The sequence below is a fragment of the Kogia breviceps genome, chromosome 9 (genome assembly GCF_026419965.1).
Source record: "Kogia breviceps isolate mKogBre1 chromosome 9, mKogBre1 haplotype 1, whole genome shotgun sequence".
NCBI lineage: Eukaryota > Metazoa > Chordata > Mammalia > Artiodactyla > Physeteridae > Kogia > Kogia breviceps.
In genome coordinates, this window is record NC_081318.1 from 30,977,995 (window position 1) to 30,991,977 (window position 13,983).

The following is a 13,983-nucleotide window of genomic DNA, read 5'->3' on the forward strand; positions in this document are numbered from 1 at the left end:
AATGTCTACAAATAATAAATGCTGGAGAGGGTGTGGAGAAAAGGGAACCCTGATACACTGTTGGTGGGAATGTAAATTGGTGCAGCCACTATGGAGAGCAGTATGGAGGTTCCTTAAAAAACTAAAAATAGGGCTTCCCTGGTGGCGCAGTTGTTGAGAGTCCACCTGCTAACGCAGGGGATACAGGTTTGCGCCCTGGTCCGGGAAGATCCCACATGCCGCGGAGCGGCTAGGCCCGTGAGCCATGACCGCTGAGCCTTCACGTCCGGAGCCTGTGCTTTGCAACGGGAGAGGCCCTAACAGTGAGAGGTCCGTGTACCACAAATTAAAAAAAAAAAAAAAGAACTAAAAATAGAGTTGCCATATGATCCAGCAATCCCGCTCCTGGGCATATTTCCCCAAAAGATAAAAACTCTAATTAGAAAAGATACATGCACCCCAATGTTCATAACAGCACTATTTACAATAGCCAAGACCTGGAGGCAACCTAAATATTCACTGACAGATAAATGGATAAAGAAGATGTGGGATTTACAAAACAGAAACAAACTCACAGACGTAGAAAACACTTATGGTTACTAAAGTGGAAAGGTGGGGGAGAGATAAATTAGGAGTTTGGGATTAGCAGACACAAATTTTTATATAAAATAAACAACAAGGTCCTACTCTATAGCACAGGGAACTATATTCAATATCTTGTAATGAACTATAATTGAAAAGAATCTGAATATATATATATATATATCTGAGTTACTTTGCTGTACACCTGAGACTACAAAATCTTGTAAATCAACTATACTTCAATTAAAAAAGAAAAAGATAAATGGCTTGTGCTTCCCCTTCTGAGAAATTCACAGTCCAGTAACCATGGCAAAACACATACATGAGTGAAGAGAGTGCTATACAGAAAAATACAGTTATTTTGACAGATATTCATGTGAATATTTTCATTCATATGTAGAATCTGCCTAAAGATGCAATTCTGATTCAAACTACTTTCATGTACTAGTGCTTGTTTAGGTAATTCAAGGGCAGAATTTAGATAGATAGATAGGTAGATAGATAGATGATAGATAGATAAATTAGATAGATATAGATAGATAGATAGAAAGATAGATAATAGAAAGATAGGGGGAGATAAGGCAAAAATCATGTCTGTCAGACTATAGTCCTGGATATTTGGACTCATGAAATTATTCTGAAGCACCCCAACAGAGTAAGCAAAAATTAAACATTGTTTTGATTGCTAGAGTGATAGTTCTCATCATGCTTTTGCTTTACCTTCCACATCAGTAATTGTGCTTTTCATTTGATAACAGATTTTCATTACTGACATAATGTCAGATGATTACAAGAGATAAGTGAAGGAAGAAAAGACACATATTATTTACATCTGAACTACTCTGGGCTATAGAAAACTACTGTGCTCCAAGCTGAGTATCTGTTATACCAAGTTGTACTTAATTACAGAGATTAAAACAAAATGATAAAAAATAATTGACAAATTTTTCCTGAAATTATCATGCAGGCACAAATTCTGTATTTTAAATAAAGCTGTTACATTGAAAATATTAGTTAACATAATGCTTCTCAATTATTAATATAAATACATCTATTTATATTAAAAGTAAAATTATCTTTCTTAGAAAAAAATAAGATGTGTAGTTAGTATGCACTTAATGGAATTTCTATTGTTTTATTTTCATTCACATGAATGTTCAAGTTATTCCTGAAACTGAAGCTCAGCTAAGACTCTGCAGAAATGGTATCTTGCTGTGTTCATTAGAGTACTTAATGCTCTTGTTGTACTTCCTGAGGCATATACTCACATGCAAATGTATAGGAAGAGCAGATAGGGAGAGGTATGGTTAGTTTAAGTTAGGATTTCTTGTCTTGTGTTTCTGCATGCAGTGGAGTTTGGAAATGATTTATAAGTCACGTGCATGATTGCTTAGTGTTGAAATTACCAGTGTAAGAATTCACAATCTGGCTTGTTTGTTGTTACTGAGTTTGTGGGTTCAGCTTTGTGACACAAAGGAAATTAAATATCAGTAACTTATGCTTTTGTAATACTTTTAATATTTTAAAAAGATCTTATCATTGTTGAACTTTTATCTTTAGAGTAATTCTTTGTAGGTACTAAAAAATCCCTGTTCTTTTTAGGAATAAAACAATGTGTGTTAGTTGGTGGTTGTTGATATTTTAAAACATCTTTTAATTTAATTTTTAAATTTAATTTTATTTATTTTTTTATACAGCAGGTTCTTATTAGTCATCAATTTTACACACATCAGTGTATACATGTCAATCCCAATTGCCCAATTCATCACACCACCCCCACCAGCCCCCTGCCGCTTTCCCCCCTTGGTTTGTTCTCTCCATCTGTGTCTCAATTTCTGTCCTGCAAACCAATTCATCTGTACCATTTTTCTAGGTTCCACATATATGCATTAATATATCATATTTGTTTTTCTCTTTCTGACTTACTTCACTCTGTATGACAGTCTCTAGATCCATCCACATCTCAACAAATGATCCAATTTTGTTCCTTTTTGTGGCTGAGTAATATTCCATTGTATATATGTACCACATCTTCTTTATCCATTCGTCTGTTGATGGGCATTTAGGTTGCTTCCATGACCTGGCTATTGTTAATAATGCTGCAGTGAACACTGGGGTACATGTGTCTTTTTGAATTATGGATTTCTCTGGGTATATGCCCAGTAGTAGGATTGCTGGGTCATATGGTAGTTCTATTTGTAGTTTTTAAAGGAACCTCCATACTGTTCTCCATAGTGGCTGTATCAATTTACATTCCCACCAACAGTGCAAGAGGGTTCCCTTTTCTCCACACCCTCTCCAGCATTTATTGTTTGTAGATTTTTTGATGATGGTCATTCTGACTGGTGTGAGATGATATCTCATTGTAGTTTTGATTTGCATTTCTCTAATGATTAATGATGTTGAGCATTCTTTCATGTGTTTGTTGGCAATCTGTATATCTTCTTTGGAGAAATGTCTATTTAGGCAAAATTCAACACCCATTTATGATAAAAACCCTCCAGAAAGTAGGCATAGAGGGAACTTATCTCAACATAATAAAGGCCATATATGACAAACCCACAGCCAACATTGTCCTCAATGGTGAAAAACTGAAACCATTTCCACTAAGATCAGGAACAAGACAAAGTTGTTGATATCTTTAAACATCATTTTATATTAGGAAATTATTTTGAAATTTCTGATTGAGGAATCATAGGGAGAGAAACAGTATTTCCTGATAGAGGCAATATTTCCTGAGTTTCTATCTGGGAAAGAAATATATCTTCCATTAACTTCCACTGAATTTTCTCAATGACTTATTTTTGCTATATGTATGCTACTCAACTACATGAATGCTATATTTTATACTGTATTAAGGTATTATTTTATGATTGAATCTGCAAGAAGTAAGGCAAAAATGAATATAAAATATTTATATTTTAATTTGAAATTCATCTGAGGGAAAGTTGTGTTCTTGAGACAAGGAACTGGGCAGGAAGGTCTAGACATGATGCTCACAGAAAGTCAACTGTTGTTCTTGACCTAAAGTGAAAAAGGTGTTTAGGTATGTAATATAGGCTAGATACTAACATGACAATTTACATCAGGAGAAAAGCCAAAATACAAGAAAATATACACATAAAATGTATTTGCATGGTTGTGCTAGCACACTGAAGAATTGGCTGAAAATGTGTTGGGCAACATATGGAAGAGACAGACATTACAATCCCAGAAAATAAAGATATGGCAAAATAACATATCTGTATTTTTAAGACTCCTTATTTTAGAGTTGAATTTTCCTGTGCATTTATTCCATCCTTTTACATGTAGAACTCTATTCTAGAAACTGCAAATGCATCGATATACAAAATAGATAAAATTACTTGCTTTTTTGAAACTTTTCTAATTATGACCATAGATTAAATTTTTGCAAACTATCCTAGTTATGCTATTTGAATTAGAAGAGGGTTTTTTTCCCCTCTCCCCATTTGGAGGGTGAATGGAGTGATAATAACAGATATAAAGCCAGTAAGAGAAGGGATATATGAGGAGAAATTGATCATGATATATGAGGAGAAATTTTCTAGCTTAGAATTTTTTTTCCAATTAAAAATATTAGAGATTCTGGATATTGCTTAATAATGCAGGTTTCCTTTGTTCTCCTGAAATTATGTTTGCTTTCTAATTCATGTATCATCCCTTTGGGTGTCATCTGTTTTTTTCTCCAAGCATTAACTAACTAGGGCTTTCATATATATCAACACATATAAAAAATGACTAAATAAAATATCTAGTGGTTTTCCAATACATATTTTTCTTGTTGAGCTTGAATCTTCAATTTGGACTAATTTCATGATATAATAATTGTTTTGTGAAAATTATATCATTTGGTTGGTATATTTGTTACATCACAGTGAATCCATTTATAGAACAGCTGCATATACATAGTCATCTCTACATATTTATATGATTTTATTACTCTTGATTATTCATTTATACTTTCAGCTATTGTTCTAGATGATATGAATAGTCTACATCTGTATTTGACATCTATTGCTGTGTAACAAATTACCACAAACTTAGTTGCTTAAACAGCATCCACGTACTAGCACACACCTGTCAGTCAAAAGAAGTCTAGGCACAGCATCACTGAGTTATCTCTTTAAAGGGTCTCACAAGACTAAAATCAAGACATCAGCCAGGCTGTACACTCATTTAGAATTCAGGATCTTCCAAGCTTATTGATTTTGGTCAAGTTAACCTGTGGTTGTTGGACAAAAGTCCCTATTTTCTTTCTGGCTGTGAGCCAGGGGATGCTCTTAGCTCTTAAAGTCCACTCACATTTCTTGCCACATTACTGTTTCATCCTTAAAGGCAGCAACGGAGAATCTTCATGTCAAATTCCTCTGATTACTTAGAATGTCTTTCATCAGCAATACATCCATCATTTCTAAGGGTTTACCTGGTCAGGTCAGGCCCACCTAGGGTAACCTCCTTTTTAAAAATATTAACTATGCCATATAATGTTATCTATTCACGGAGTGTCTATTCTATCATATTCACAATTATCAGGGATTTATACAAGGTATGTATACCAGAGGGCCGGGATCTTGGGGCCGTCTTAGAACTCTGCCCAGTCTCAACATTTCTAATTATGTTATAAAATGAAACTCATTTGTGCTTTCAAAGAGCAATTATGGATCAAGATATTTAATGCATTTTTTATGCATAATCTTTTTATGACTATATACATACACAGAAAGGGATACATTATTGCTTTTGAGCTCTCGTTTTAATGTAACTTTATTTCATTGAGTAGGATTTGGAATTCAAAGTTCCAGGTATAATCAGATATCATTATGCACATGTTCTACTGAAAATCCCAATGAAATATCTAATAAACTAAGACAAGAGAGTTGTTTAAAAAACAAACAAAGAAACCTTTCCTGATTTTACCAACTTGACTAGTGAACAAAAAAGAGGTTAGAATCACACAGGACCAAGGGTCCTGAATCAGAGTTTTATGCTTTCTTTAACACTAGATGCTAATTTAAATGTCTAAATTATTTTGTCTAATTAATAACATAATTTTTAAAACACCAATATTTATAAATATTTGACATTACTTCTAAAATTATTAAAAAGTCAATATAATAATGTTCAAATTCCACTTGGAGATAAAAAATATAAACCGTTCCATAAATCTAAAATACAATTTAGGATTTCATGCTTGCTAAGATTTAGATATCATCTTAGAAGTTATTTAGGAGTACACACTTGGATAATCTGATCAATAATCCACTAAAGGGAGTTGTGTATAAAGGAAATCATAAATCTCATATGTATGTCTAAATCACAACTTGTGTTATTAAGGTTTACATTCAATTTTGGGGGTTGGGTTTAATTTAGAATCCTAAACAGTCTCATTCATTTTTTCAGTAAATACATCTTTAGTTCTTGGTATCTGCCAAACATATACTAGGTAAAATGGAGGGGAGTGGGAGGAGGAGGGGATAAAGAGAAGAAAGTAGAGAGTAGTGGTTAGGTCGAGAGTAGAAGGGATCATGGGGAAGAAAGAAAGAAAAGAACATAGAGGAAATAATTAACAGAGGAATTAAGATGGCCAAGGAAAACACCAGCACTGAAGAAATTAGAAGAGAAAAAGAGAACAGACTAGCTGAAAAGACTGTTAGGATTCAAATAACTGAACTTAAATTTTTTAGCTCATCAATACTTTAGCCTGAGCACACTGTCTTGTGATGACAAGATGTCTAGGTCTTCAGCATCACATCTGTATACCAGACAGATTAAAGGAGAAGAACAAAAGGGCATATGAGTTGATGTTGACATTTAGATAACCATGCAATAACTTTCTCTTGTATTCCATTGGCAAAAATGTGTGATGAATTAACACTCCTAACTGTAAGGTAAACTAATAACTGTTACCTGGCACACTGATGTATCTTCCTTGCTATTTCCAAAATCAAGTTTCTATCAATAAGAAATACATACTAAGAAAAGAAGATAGTAACAAAACACTGATCATTAACCCAGAGAATGAAGATGCAGGTATTTTGGAAATGTTGGTGCACAGTGAATTTCCTGTTTGAAAGCCTCCATTACTTCCATTTCATAACAAGATCCAATGTTGAGTATGAGAGAAGAGCTGGTAAAGTAAAAGTTAAAGAAATTGGAGAAGATCTGTTTATGAGGACAGTGAAGAAGGGTTGTCTGACAGTCACAAGGAACTAGGTATATTTGGAGATCCTGAGTCTTTAGTGGCACTAACAAGAATTGTTAAGTGTTTTTCCAATGCTTAGCAATCCAGGTGTTAACAAAGAAAGGCAGACATTTGGATTAACCCAGGATCGGTATTAAGGAGTGAAAGCTATTGAGGAGATAATGTTTTAAATAATATACCACGGAAAGTAAGCATGGTATCAAAGGGAAGAAACACCCAAGAATTGTGTTAAGGCTGTAGTTTTCAAATAATGGTAACAAGAATTGTATGTTGAATAACTGAGTTGTGAGAACTGTAAGGATAAATAGGTAAGGTCAGAATTTTCAATATATAAATTTCTGATTTCAGTGAGGTATTAATTTCAGTGTTAATATTCATTAGGGTGACATAATGATAATGAGTAACTGAAGATCTGAGGTCTTGGGGACTTAAGAGTTCAACAATTTAAGAGGTTGGGTTACTGAATGAATCACATATATGGACTTTGAATACATGCAAGGTAATTACTCTAAAGTATTTAGAAGAGAAGAGGAAGACTGTAAGCCGGTGGCAAAGCCATCAATAAATGAAACAGAATAGATAGAAGTGGCCTGAAAAATAAGTCATTAGCATAAAGGAATAGGACTTGCTTTCAGACGTGGATGTCAGATGAAAAATGGAAGAATTACAAGCTTTATTTACAATATCCCCAAACAGGCAAAAAATAAAATATCTATTATCAGAATAATGGATACACAAATTATGATATATTCATGTAATAGAATATGATATCAATAAAAGAGAATGAACTACTGATATACATGACATGGATAAATCTCATAGACATTTTGCTTAAGAAGAAAAATACAAAGAACACATATTTTTGATTCAATTTATGTGAAGTTTTGAAACAGCAAAAGCAATGCAACATTACAAAGAAAACTAGAACAGTGGAATTTCAGGGAACGTTGGGGTTGAATGAAAAGTAACAAATGAGAAATTTTGGGTTGAAGTAAATAGTCCATATCACGATAAGGGTATGTGTTTCACAATTATATATATTTGTCACATATTTATATATAAGATTCATGCATTTCAGGCATGTATATTAATAAATTAATAATAATAGTTGAGCAGTGGTGTGGAGGTATAGAATGCAAAGAATGGAAGAATGCTGATAACTGTTAATCCTGTAATTATCGATATAGTGAATATTAGTATATTATCCTCTGAACTGTGAATGTTAAAATTTTCAACAACAAAAGTAAAAAAAAAATGTACATTCATTGATATAGTGAGTAGATTTGTATTGCATTTAAAATTCCTAGAAAAAGAGAGCTAAAAATATATAGAACTGTACTTTGAAATTGGTTATCCTCATTTGTGCATGAGTTGGTGGGAATTCCTACCCTAATTTTGGGCTGCCAATGGATCAAGTAGCCAAAGATACAAAGATTCATTTTAAATGTAGAACTACATTGAAAACAATAAGTCACATTCATCGAAACAAAAATATCTTTATAATAGTTCATATTAGGAATAAGACTGGCAGAGATGAGATGAACAAAAATAAAAAAATTGCATAGGAACAGAGGGCAAGAGAGCTGCACACAAAATGTTGAAGAAGGTTTGTATTTTGAAAACTGGAATAAGTGAAATCAGAGAGAACTCACAGTCAGGTAAACAAAGAAAAGGAAAATAAGAGAACAGCGACTCTGAAGTTAGGGAAGAAAAGGCTTCAAAAGGAGATAAATAATGGGCTACAAAGTTTCCGAGACAGAAAAAAAGTAAACGCTCTGTGAGAATATTGGATTTCCCTATTGTGAGGCGATTATTTAAAATCCAACTTCAGTCAAATTTAGGGGGCAGAAGCCAGATTCCAAAGGTTTAAGAAAGTAGAAGTTTTAACATTCTAACAGTTTTGATGGCAACATGAAAGACTACAGTATACATATTATATGTTATATAATATAGTATATTATATATTGTGAAATTTATTTTGTGAAAATGAACAGTAATGAGTTAAGTAATATGTTATTTACTGATTTTGTTTTCATCGGATAAAGTAACATTGAAAAAATTACTAGTATTTTAAGTCATCATCAATAACTTCAAAGACTCACCTTAAGTATAATATTGATCTATTATTATTATTAGCTTTGAAAAATTCTAAGCAAATCACGAAAGGAGCAGGATTGATATTTCTAGTGACTGCACTTTCAGTGAATGACTCAAATCCTTTTAGAAGACAATTAAATAAAAAACAAACAAAAAACCACCCTTTAAAAAGAGCAGTTCTGAATTTTTTTTTTACTGTACTATGAAAATTGACCATTATTTAAAAGGTACATAAAATCTGATATGAAAAATTGGCCATTATTTACAAGTTTGGGGATTGGAACATAACAAAATGATCATCTATCAAATACCCAATTGGTGATGTATTCATCAGGGTACTTTTTTCTTTAATCATCGAACCATATTTATTTGTTTTTAAATACATAAGAAAATGATAGTAATTATTCCTATAAGGACTACATACTCATATGATCAATTGATTTTTGACAGAGGCACTGACACATTTTAGTTAGGAAAAGATAATCTTTTCAACAAATTGTGTTGGAAGTACTGAGTACTTTGTGGAAAAAAAATAAACCTCAATGTTTACATCACCATCATACTTTACAACAAATTGACTTGAATTGGATCACAGACCTAAATGTAAACTACTATAATATTTCTAGAAGCAAATATAGGAGAAAATTGTAGGAACTGGGCATTGACAAATTTTTCTTAGGTTAAAAAAAGAACTATAACCATACAACAAACAAAAAAGTTTCATAAAATGGACTACATAAAATTAGAATATTTGTTCAGTGAAAGACACTGTTCAGAAAATAACATGTAAGCCATGTGCTTGGAGAAATTATTCACAACACATATATCTGAAAAGGAAGTATATATAGATTATATAAAAGCACAATTGGAAATTAGAAAGATAAAAACTATTAAATATGGAAAACACTTGAAAAGACCACTGGACCGCCAGGGAAGTCCCTCAATTATTCTTAATTTTACCTATAGATTCGACACAACCCTGAGGAAAATCCTAGCAAGCTACCTTTTGGATATTAAGGAACTGATTTTAAATTTGTATGGAAAGGCAAAAGACTCAGAATAACCAACACAATACTGAGGAAGAGGAACAAAGTTAGAGAACAGACTCTACCCAACTTTAAGATATACTATAAATCTACAGTAACGAAGGCAGCATGGCATTAGCAAAAATATAGACATATACCTCAATGGAACAGAATACTGAGCCCAGAAATAGACTGACACAAATATATTCAACTGATCTTTGACAAAGGAGCAAGGGCCATTTAATGAAGAAAGGATATTTTTTTAATAAGCAGAGCTAGAATAATTGGACATTTAAATGCAAAAAAAATCAAAATACAAATCTTTCTTACATCTTTCATAAAGAGTAACATAAAATGAATCTGTCACTTAGAAATAATGTCAGTACAATAAAACATCTAGTAAAGAACAAAAAGGAAAATCTATGCAACTTTGGGTTTGGTGATAAGTTTCTAGATACAATAGTAAAAACATGACCCATGAAAAAAAGAATTGATAAATTCAGCTAGTAAAATTTTAGCACTCTACTGTGTGAAAGACACTTTTAAGAGAATAAAAAGACAAGCCACAAAGTGGGAGAAAATATTTGTAAAAACATGTAACTGATAAAGGAATTATATACGAAATGTAGAAAGAATTCTTAAAACTCAACAATAAGAAAATAACTCAAGTAAAATGGGCAAACGATATGAACAGACATCTCATAAAAGAATATATAAAAATAGCAAATAATCATATGAAATATATTTACTTATAGATATGTATATATACATACGTTGGTATGCCACATATTATGGGAAAGGGATGGTACAAGATGAGCCTGGTACATTTATAATGCTAAAAAATGGGCTCAAACAAACAAACAAAAGCTTCTTTGTAATTCATAATGGTCCTAAACTGGGAATGATAGCCATGTCTAGTACCAATAAGGACAAACATATCTAACTGTGTTATATTTATAAAAAGGAACACTACTTAGGAGTAAAAAGGACAAACTACTGGTATAGGTAACAAGGTAAAAGAATGCTACAAACTTTTGCAGACTGAAATAGCAAAATAGGCGTGGTATCTATGTTCTGTATGCCTCAATCTACTTGAAAGTTTAGAAATGGCAAAACTATTCTAGAATGATAGAAATAAGGTTATTTGTTGCCTGAGGTTGGTTGTGGGTAGGTAAAGGGTATTGACTTAACAAGGGCCCAAGGAAATTTTCTGAGGAAATAAAAATATTCTTATACTGATTGAGGTGGTAGTTATATGAGTGTGTACATTGTTCAAAGTCAATGACTTGTCCACTTAAAAATGTGTGAGTTTTGGCTTCCCTGGTGGTGCAGTGGTTGAGAGTCCGCCTGCCGATACGCCTCGGTCCGGGAAGATCCCACATGCCGCGCAGCGGCTAGGCCCGTGAGCCATGGCCGCTGAGTCTGCGCATCTGGAGCCAGTGCTCCGCAACGGGAGAGGCCACAACAGGGAGAGGCCCGCGTACCGCAAACAAACAAAAACTGTGTGAGTTTTAAGAAAATAATTTCACAATAAAATTCATTTTAAAAATTGGAAGGAGTAAGTATAAAAAAAATCACCTGAGTTTCTTAAATTTTGATATCTTTATTACTTTCATCCACAACTTTTATGGAATAGTTGTTCCTTTCAGACTACAATGGTATACTGATATTCTTTCAAGTTTATCCAAGTAGTCATTTGTTTCTTTTGTATACCAAATATTTTATAGCAGATATATATATACATATTCATATATATACATATATTTATATCCAGACACTTAAAATATCATGTAGAAAAATGAAAAGAGGTGCTAAAACCTCCATTTGATGTATTATGCACATGACAGTACCATAGGATGAGAAATTTTATAATCATAGAATGATATTCTTTTTCAGTAAAAGCAATGTATCCGGTTCTACAAACAGCTGCACAATAGACTGAAATTAAACTTCTTTCTAATCTTCTTTCTGCAATCCTGACTTGAGTTTGTATGTTTGTCATGTTTGGCTACTGTAGGGAATGTGGACACTGAGACAAATCCCATCTCTTAATAAAATAACTTTGTCTATTGAAAGTCTATAATTGATCACCCCAGTCTGTTTCCCCTGAAATCTAAACCCTAAGTGTTTTCAGAGCCTAAGAAGTTGGAGTTTCAAGGTTAGATCTATGAGCATCAGCTTGCAAGTTTTATTTTGTTCTTTAAATAGGCAATTTAAAATTCATCAAACTGATATATTTTGATACCAAATCTTATATTACCCAGTATTTATTATATTACAAAAACATGTATAACAAAAATGTGGGAGAAGCAAGAATTAAGGATGGCACCTAAGGTTTTGTTTTATTTTTCCCTTGAATAGCTGGGAAATAATACAATTCAGTAAGATCAGCTTTAAGAAGCCGGGAAGGTTTAGGAAGAAGGTTAAAGATCTTTGTATATGTCATATTGATATCCTTGTTTTATATTTGTGGTAATTGTGGTCCTATTCTTGAGGTCACACAATTATTCACTGCAAATTGGGGGATTTTAAAAATTATTTGTCTGTTGCCCTTTTTGCTCTATTCTCAAAAGGACACATACAAGCACAGTCATTACTACATATATTCCCGAGATTCTGATTCAGTAATTTTAGGATGAAGTTCAAATATATGATTTTCAAAGAGAATAGAAAAACACTGTAGGCAATTTTAGTGTGTTCATCAGGTTTAGAATGACTGCATTGTACTATGTAAAATTATCCAGCATATGGGTTTCTAAGTATCTCTTAAAATAAATGCATTTAATATTCAACTTTATTCTCATTGTGTATGAAAACTTGGATTTTTCTTACCACATTTGGCTCTTTTTTTCCATTTAAATAACATCCACAAATGATTTAAAGGCTAGCGTAAAATCAGAAATATGATTCTCCTATGATACCAAACCACATCCAATTTTCTCAGTCTCACTACCTTAGTCTACAAATAGAAAAATATGCCTTTCTTAAAGAAGAATGAAATACAAAATCTGGTCTATAATACTCCCGTTATGTTGCCCTGAACATGATGGTGAAAGAATATTAGCAAAAAGCAGACACCATCTTGCAGAAATAATGGAGAAATATAACATTTGACTTTTAAAATGGAAAATTCTGGTGATAAAAATAAATCCATTGAGAATCTGAGTTCTTTAAAGTCAGAGATCTTCTGGTTGCAAGAAAACAACTTCAGTTAAATTGGCTCATATAAAAAGAGGAAGATGAGATAAAAAAGGTCTCAGGAATAAAACAAATTAAAGGTCATAATATGAATGTAGCTAAGTCCTGTGTTACACAAACAGGAGTAGAAACTGATATGTTAAAGTTACTGTCTCACCAAGGCTGGATAATCAATCTCAATTTCTCTCGCTTTCTTCTTTCCAAATCAATCTGCTATTCACTTCTTTCTTTCCTGTTTGTTTTAGCTTTGTGAATTTCCTCGTCTTTTGAATGGTTCACTGTGAAAGCCCAGCTCCAATTCAACATTACAAATGTTCAGTTCCACTGTGCACTGCCACCTATAACCCCATAACTTAATTCAAAAATTTGAGGAAAACAGTGGAAGGAGGAAATCTTGAATGTGTGTGTGTGTGTGTGTGTGTGTGTGTGTGTGTGTGTGTGAGAGAGAGAGAGAGAGAGAGAGAGAGAGAGAGAGAGAGAGAGAGAGAGAGAGAGAGAAAATGGAAAAGGAAAGGAAGAGGGGGAGGGGGGAAGGGAAGGGGAGGAAATGAATGTGGAAGAGTCAGACTAACAAGAAACAGTAAGAAAGATTCTTTTGTTTCCTGCCCAGACCATGGGATTTAGTTTTGGTGATGATGGCTGAGTCAATCATATTTTGCCAGAGGGATAATAGGAATGTACTAACTAAAGCTGCCTCTTCTAGAAGCTGAGAACAGAGAGAATGTTCACTATAAAGGATGGTGTAGCATATAACTGACTTCAAATAATGAGAACACTGTGCATTACTTTTAGTATTTGAGTCTTTCATCTATTCCTGTTTTTATATCTATCTCGATCTCCACCTGTGCCTTCATGGTATTTTTAGACTGGTTTATTACA